Below are 8,642 nucleotides of genomic sequence, written 5' to 3'. Positions count from 1 at the left end.
GTACATTCGTACATGACATAAAACGGCTCAAGGGGCTTGCTTGCAGAAACCGAAGCCACGAAAGTAACATGAATAATTACAGACATATAATATGTACATTAAACTAGAATTATTACACGCATACACATATCACAGTTAAACGAGTACAGTTGTAGGAACATTAGTTTAATGTTGTCGGAGGGGATAACCCCTAGTAGGTTAGGATTGGGTGTAATTAGCCGGCATAAGATTATTATGCCGGATAACCGGGCTACGCTGGACTACGTCATGACGATAAGCTAAGTGTAGACCAAGGTAAGGGTCAACCGGCTTAAAGCTAAGGCACGAATCCGTACCTAGAGACATACACGATTGTTGCACTCCAGTCCATTCGTTTGTGTTTGATTGCTGCTAGCTGCCATGTGTTTTGTAACCGGTCCTCCCGCGGCATATGTTTGGCATGGAGGAGAGATGGACACAGATGTGGGCCACAAGGGGTCATCGGCGGCGGTGGACACCACCAAAGTCAACAGTGGCGCCGATCCCGCTGGGGCTGGAGGCGGCGATCGACATGATCATCGCGAGGTACAACCCTGAGACGTTGATGGCGTGTATTTCACACGTTCGTTGGGCAACCCCAAGAGGAAGGTATGATGCGCACAGCAGCAAGTTTTCCCTCAGAAAGAAACCAAGGTTTATCGAACCAGGAGGAGCCAAGAAGCACGTTGAAGGTTGATGGCGGCGGGATGTAGTGCGGCGCAACACCGGAGATTCCGGCGCCAACGTGGAACCTGCACAACACAACCAAAGTACTTTGCCCCAACGAAACGGTGAGGTTGTCAATCTCACCGGCTTGCTTGTAACAAAGGATTAACCGTATTGTGTGGAAGATGATTGTTTGCGAGAGAAAACGGTAAAACAAGTATTGCGGCAGATTTGTATTTCGGTATTAAAAGAATGGACCGGGGTCCACGGTTCACTAGAGGTGTCTCTCCCATAAGATAAAAGCATGTTGGGTGAACAAATTACGGTCGGGCAATTGACAAATAGAGAGGGCATAACAATGCACATACATGTCATGATAAGTATAGTGAGATTTAATTGGGCATTACGACAAAGTACATAGACCGCCATCCAACTGCATCTATGCCTAAAAAGTCCACCTTCGAGGTTATCGTCCGAACCCCTTCCGGTATTAAGTTGCAAAGCAACGAGACAATTGCATTAAGTATGGTGCGTAATGTAATCAACAACTACATCCTCGGACATAGCATCAATGTTTTATCCCTAGTGGCAACGGCACAACACAACCTTAGAACTTTACATCATCTGTCCCGGTGTCAATGCGGGCATGAACCCACTATCGAGCATAAATACTCCCTCTTGGAGTTAAGAGCAAAAACTTGGCCGAGCCTCTACTAATAACGGAGAGCATGCAAGATCATAAACAACACATATGTAATAACTTGATAATTAACATAACATGGTATTCTCTATCCATCGGATCCCGACAAACACAACATAGAGTATTACGGATAGATGATCTTGATCATGTTAGGCAGCTCACAAGATCCAACAATGAAGCACAATGAGGAGAAGACAACCATCTAGCTACTGCTATGGACCCATAGTCCGGGGGTGAACTACTCACTCATCACTCCGGAGGCGACCATGGCGGTGTAGAGTCCTCCGGGAGATGAATCCCCTCTCCGGCGGGGTGCCGGAGGAGATCTCCGAGAATCCCCGAGATGGGATTGGCGGCGGCGGCGTCTCGGAAGGTTTTCCGTATCGTGGTTTTTCGCATCGGGGGTTTCGCGACGGAGGCTTTAAGTAGGCGGAAGGGCGAGTCGGAGGGCCGACGAGGGGCCCACACCACAGGGCGGCGCGGGCCCCCCTTGGCCGCGCCGCCTTGTGGTGTCGGCCACCTCGTGGCCCCACTTCGTATGCTCTTCGGTCTTCGGAAGGTTCGTGGCAAAATAGGCCCATGGGTCTTCGATTTCGTCCAATTCGAGAATATTTCGTTACTAGGATTTACGAAACCAAAAACAGCGAGAAAACGACAGCGGCACTTCGGCATCTTGTTAATAGGTTAGTTCCGGAAAATGCACGAATATGACATAAAGTGTGCATAAAACATGTAGGTATCATCAATAATATGGCATAGAACATAAGAAATTATCGATACGTCGGAGACGTATCAAGCATCCCCAAGCTTAGTTACGCTCGTCCCGAGCGAGGTAAAACGATAACAAAGATAATTTACTGAAGTGACATGCCATCATAACCTTGATCATACTATTTGTAAACATATGTAGTGAATGCAGCGATCAAAACAATGGTAATGACATGAGTAAACAAGTGAATCATAAAGCAAAGACTTTTCATGAATAGTACTTCAAGACAAGCATCAATAAGTCTTGCATAAGAGTTAACTCATAAAGCAATAAATCAAAGTAAAGGTATTGAAGCAACACAAAGGAAGATTAAGTTTCAGCGGTTGCTTTCAACTTGTAACATGTATATCTCATGGATAATTGTCAACATAGAGTAATATAACAAGTACAATATGCAAGTATGTAGGAATCAATGCACAGTTCACACAAGTGTTTGCTTCTTGAGGTGGAGAGAGATAGGTGAGCTGACTCAACATAAAAGTAAAAAGAATGGTCCTTCAAAGAGGAAAGCATCGATTGCTATATTTGTGCTAGAGCTTTTATTTTGAAAACATGAAACAATTTTGTCAACGGTAGTAATAAAGCATATGAGTTATGTAAAGTTATATCTTACAAGTTGCAAGCCTCATGCATAGTATACTAATAGTGCCCGCACCTTGTCCTAATTAGCTTGGACTACCGGATCTTTGCAATGCACATGTTTTAACCAAGTGTCACAATGGGGTACCTCCATGCCGCTCTGTACAAAGGTCTAAGGAGAAAGCTCGCATTTTGGATTTCTCGCTTTTGATTATTCTCAACTTAGACATCCATACCGGGACAACATGGACAACAGATAATGGACTCCTCTTTAATGCATAAGCATGTGGCAACAATTATTATTCTCATATGAGATTGAGGATATATGTCCAAAGCTGAAACTTCCACCATGAATCATGGCTTTAGTTAGCGGCCCAATGTTCTTCTCTAACAATATGCATGCTCCAACCATTAAGGTGGTAGATCTCTCTTACTTCGGACAAGACGGACATGCATAGCAACTCACATGATATTCAACAAAGAATAGTTGATGGCGTCCCCGAAGCATGGTTATCGCACAACAAGCAACTTAATAAGAGATAAAGTGCATAAGTACATATTCAATACCACAATAGTTTTTAAGCTATTTGTCCCATGAGCTATATATTGCAAAGGTGAATGATGGAATTTTAAAGGTAGCACTCAAGCAATTTACTTTGGAATGGCGGATAAATACCATGTAGTAGGTAGGTATGGTGGACACAAATGGCATAGTGGTTGGCTCAAGTATTTTGGATGCATGAGAAGTATTCCCTCTCGATACAAGGTTTAGGCTAGCAAGGTTATTTGAAACAAACACAAGGATGAACGGTGCAGCAAAACTCACATAAAAGACATATTGTAAACATTATAAGACTCTACACCGTCTTCCTTGTTGTTCAAAACTCAATACTAGATGTTATCTAGACTCTAGAGAAACCAAATATGCAAACCAAATTAGCAAGCTCTAAGTGTTTCTTCATTAATGGGTGCAAAGTATATGATGCAAGAGCTTAAACATGAGCACAACAATTGCCAAGTATCAAATTATCCAAGACATTTTAGAGTTACTACATGTAGCATTTTCCAATTCCAACCATATAACAATTTAACGAAGAAGAAACTTCGCCATGAATACTATGAGTAGAGCCTAAGGACATACTTGTCCATATGCTACAGCGGAGCGTGTCTCTCTCCCATAAAGTGAATGCTAGGATCCATTTTATTCAAACAAAACAAAAAACAAAAACAAACCGACGCTCCAAGCAAAGTGCATAAGATGTGACGGAATAAAAATATAGTTTCGGGGGAGGAACACGATAATGTTGTCGATGAAGAAGGGGATGCCTTGGGCATCCCCAAGCTTAGACGCTTGAGTCTTCTTAGAATATGCAGGGGTGAACCACGGGGCATCCCCAAGCTTAGAGCTTTCACTCTCCTTGATCATATTGCATCATACTCCTCTCTTGATCCTTGAAAACTTCCTCCACACCAAACTCGAAACAACTCATTAGAGGGTTAGTGCATAATAAAAATTCACATGTTCAGAGGTGACACAATCATTCTTAACACTTCTGGACATTGCATAAAGCTACTTGGACATTAATGGATCAAAGAAATTCATCCAACATAGCAAAAGAGGCAATGCGAAATAAAAGGCAGAATCTGTCAAAACAGAACGGTCCGTAAAGATGGATTTTATTAGGCCACCAGACTTGCTCAAATGAAAATGCTCAAATTGAATGAAAGTTGCGTACATATCTGAGGATCATGCACGTAAATTGGCTTAATTTTCTGAGCTACCTACGGGGAGGTAGACCCAGATTCGTGACAGCAAAGAAATCTGGAACTGCGCAGTAATCCAAATCTAGTACTTACTTTACTATCAAAGACTTTACTTGGCACAACAATTCAACAAAACTAAGATAAGGAGAGGTTGCTACAGTAGTAAACAACTTCCAAGACTCAAATATAAAACAAAAATACTGTAGTAAAAACATGGGTTGTCTCCCATAAGCGCTTTTCTTTAACGCCTTTCAGCTAGGCGCGGAAAGTGTAAATCAAGTAACATCGAGAGATGAAGCATCAACATCATAATTTGTTCTAATAATAGAATCATAAGGTAACTTCATTCTCTTTCTAGGGAAGTGTTCCATACCTTTCTTGAGAGGAAATTGATATTTAATATTACCTTCCTTCATATCAATAGTAGCACCAACGGTTCGAAGAAAAGGTCTTCCCAATATAATGGGGCAAGATGCATTGCATTCAATATCCAAGACAACAAAATCAACGGGGACAAGGTTATTGTTAACCATAATATGAACATTATCAACTTTCCCCAAAGGTTTCTTTTTAGCATTATCGGCGAGATTAACATCCAAATAACAATTTTTCAATGGTGGCAAGTCAAGCATATCATAGACTTTCTTAGGCATAACGAAATACTTGCACCAAGATCACATAAAGCATTACAATCAAAATCTTTGACTCTCATTTTAATGATGGGCTCCCAACCATCCTCTAGCTTTCTAGGAATAGAAGTTTCAAGTTTTAGTTTCTCTTCTCTAGCTTTTATGAGAGCATTTGTAATATGTTTTGTGAAAGCCAAGTTTATAGCGCTAGCATTGGGACTCTTAGCAAGTTTTTGTAAGAACTTTATAACTTCAGAGATGTGGCAATCATCAAAATCTAAATCATTACAATCTAAAGCAATGGGATTATCATCCCCAAGGTTGGAAAAAATTTCAGCGGTTTTATCACGAGCGGTTTCGAGCGGTTTTAGCGGTTTCGGGTAATTTTGCGCGCTTTGCACTAGGAGTAGAAGCATTGCCAACACCAATTATTTTACCATTGATAGTAGGAGGTGCAGCAACATGTGAATCATTAGCATTGCTAGTGGTGGTAATAGTCCAAACTTTAGCTACATTTTCCTCTTTAGCTAGTTTTTCATTTTCTTCTCTATCCCACCTAGCACGCAGTTCAGCCATTAATCTTATATTCTCATTAATTCTAACTTGGATGGCATTTGCTGTAGTAACAATTTTATTTTCAATATCCCTATTAGGCATAACTTTCGATTTCAAAAGATCAACATCGGAGGCAAGACTATCAACTCTAGAAGCAAGAATATCAATTTTATTGAGCTTTTCCTCAACAGATTTGTTAAAGGCAGTTTGTGTACTAATAAATTCTTTAAGCATAGCTTCAAGTCCAGGGGGTGTATTCCTATTATTGTTGTAAGAATTCCCATAAGAATTAGCATAACCGTTACCATTATTATAAGGATATGGCCTATAGTTATTACTAGAATTGTTAGATAAGCATTGTTGTTGAAATTATTATTTTTAATGAAGTTTACATCAACATGTTCTTCTTGGGCAACCAATGAAGCTAATGGAACATTATTAGGATCAACATTAGTCCTATCATTCGCAAGCATAGACATAATAGCATCAACCTTATCATTCAAGGAAGAGGATTCTTCAACGGAATTTACCTTCTTACCTTGTGGAGCTCTTTCCGTGTGCCATTCAGAGTAATTAACCATCATATTATCAAGAAGCTTTGTTGCTTCACCAAGAGTGATGGACATAAAGGTACCTCCAGCAGCTGAATCCAATAAATTCCGCGAAGAAAAATTTAGTCTGCATAGAAGGTTTGGATGATCATCCAAGTAGTCGAGTCCATGGGTTGGGCAATTTTTAACCAGAGATTTCATTCTTTCCCAAGCTTGAGCAACATGTTCATTATCCAATTGTTTAAAATTCATTATGCTACTCCTCAAAGATATAATTTTAGCGGGGGGATAATATCTACCAATAAAAGCATCCTTGCATTTAGTCCAGGAATCAATACTATTCTTAGGCGAGAGATAGCAACCAATCTTTAGCTCTTCCTCTTAATGAGAAAGGAAACAATTTTAATTTTATAATGTCACCATCTACATCTTTATATTTTTGCATTTCACATAGTTCAACAAAATTATTGAGATGGGCAGCGGCATCATCGGAACTAACACCGAGAAAATTGCTCTCGCATAACAAGATTAAGTAAAGCGAGGTTTAATTTCAAAGAATTCTGCTGTAGTAGCGAGGTGGAGCAATAGGTGTGCATAGGAAATCATTATTATTTGTGCTAGTGAAGTCACACAACTTAGTATTTTCAGGGGTGGCCATTTTAGCAGTAGTAAATAAAGCAAACTAGATAAAGTAAATGCAAGTAAACTAATTTTTTTGTGTTTTTGATATAGCAAACAAGACGGTAAATAAAGTAAAGCTAGCAACTAATTTTTTTGTGTTTTGATATAATGCAGCAAACAAAGTAGTAAATAAAATAAAGCAAGACAAAAACAAAGTAAAGAGATTGAGAAGTGGAGACTCCCCTTGCGGCGTGTCTTGATCTCCCCGACAACGGCGCCGGAAAATATGCTTGATGGCGTGTATTTCACACGTTCGTTGGGCAACCCCAAGAGGAAGGTATGATGCGCACAGCGGCAAGTTTTCCCTCGGAAAGAAACCAAGGTTTATCGAACCAGGAGGAGCCAAGAAGCACGTTGAAGGTTGATGGCGGCGGGATGTAGTGCGGCGCAACACCGAGGATTCGGCGCCAACGTGGAACCTGCACAACACAACCAAAGTACTTTGCCCCAACGAAACGAGTGAGGTTGTCAATCTCACCGGCTTGCTGTAACAAAGGATTAACCGTATTGTGTGGAAGATGATTGTTTGCGAGAGAAAACAGTAAAACAAGTATTGCGGCAGATTTGTATTTCGGTATTAAAGAATGGACCGGGGTCCACGAGTTCACTAGAGGTGTCTCTCCCATAAGATAAAAGCATGTTGGGTGAACAAATTACGGTCGGGCAATTGACAAATAGAGAGGGCATAACAATGCACATACATGTCATGATAAGTATAGTGAGATTTAATTGGGCATTACGACAAAGTACATAGACCGCCATCCAAGCGCATCTATGCCTAAAAAGTCCACCTTCGGGTTATCGTCCGAACCCCTTCCGGTATTAAGTTGCAAAGCAACGGACAATTGCATTAAGTATGGTGCGTAATGTAATCAACAACTACATCCTCGGACATAGCATCAATGTTTTATCCCTAGTGGCAACGGCACAACACAACCTTAGAACTTTACGTCATCTGTCCCGGTGTCAATGCGGGCATGAACCCACTATCGAGCATAAATACTCCCTCTTGGAGTTAAGAGCAAAAACTTGGCCGAGCCTCTACTAATAACGGAGAGCATGCAAGATCATAAACAACACATATGTAATAACTTGATAATTAACATAACATGGTATTCTCTATCCATCGGATCCCGACAAACACAACATAGAGTATTACGGATAGATGATCTTGATCATGTTAGGCAGCTCACAAGATCCAACAATGAAGCACAATGAGGAGAAGACAACCATCTAGCTACTGCTATGGACCCATAGTCCGGGGGTGAACTACTCACTCATCACTCCGGAGGCGACCATGGCGGTGTAGAGTCCTCCGGGAGATGAATCCCCTCTCCCGGCGGGGTGCGGGAGGAGATCTCCAGAATCCCCCGAGATGGGATTGGCGGCGGCGGCGTCTCGGTAAGGTTTTCCGTATCGTGGTTTTTCGCATCGGGGGTTTCGCGACGGAGGCTTTAAGTAGGCGGAAGGGCGAGTCGGAGGGCCGACGAGGGGCCCACACCATAGGGCGGCGCGGGCCCCCCTTGGCCGCGCCGCCTTGTGGTGTCGGCCACCTCGTGGCCCCACTTCGTATGCTCTTCGGTCTTCGGAAGGTTCGTGGCAAAATAGGACCCTGGGTCTTTGATTTCGTCCAATTCCGAGAATATTTCGTTACTAGGATTTACGAAACCAAAAACAGCGAGAAAACGACAGCGGCACTTCGGCATCTTGTTAATAGGTTAGTTCCAGAA

The sequence above is a fragment of the Lolium rigidum genome, chromosome 2, assembly GCF_022539505.1.
Source record: "Lolium rigidum isolate FL_2022 chromosome 2, APGP_CSIRO_Lrig_0.1, whole genome shotgun sequence".
In the NCBI taxonomy this organism is placed as follows: domain Eukaryota; kingdom Viridiplantae; phylum Streptophyta; class Magnoliopsida; order Poales; family Poaceae; genus Lolium; species Lolium rigidum.
The sequence above is the reverse complement of the archived record's forward strand: the minus strand, read 5'-3'. Positions refer to the sequence as shown.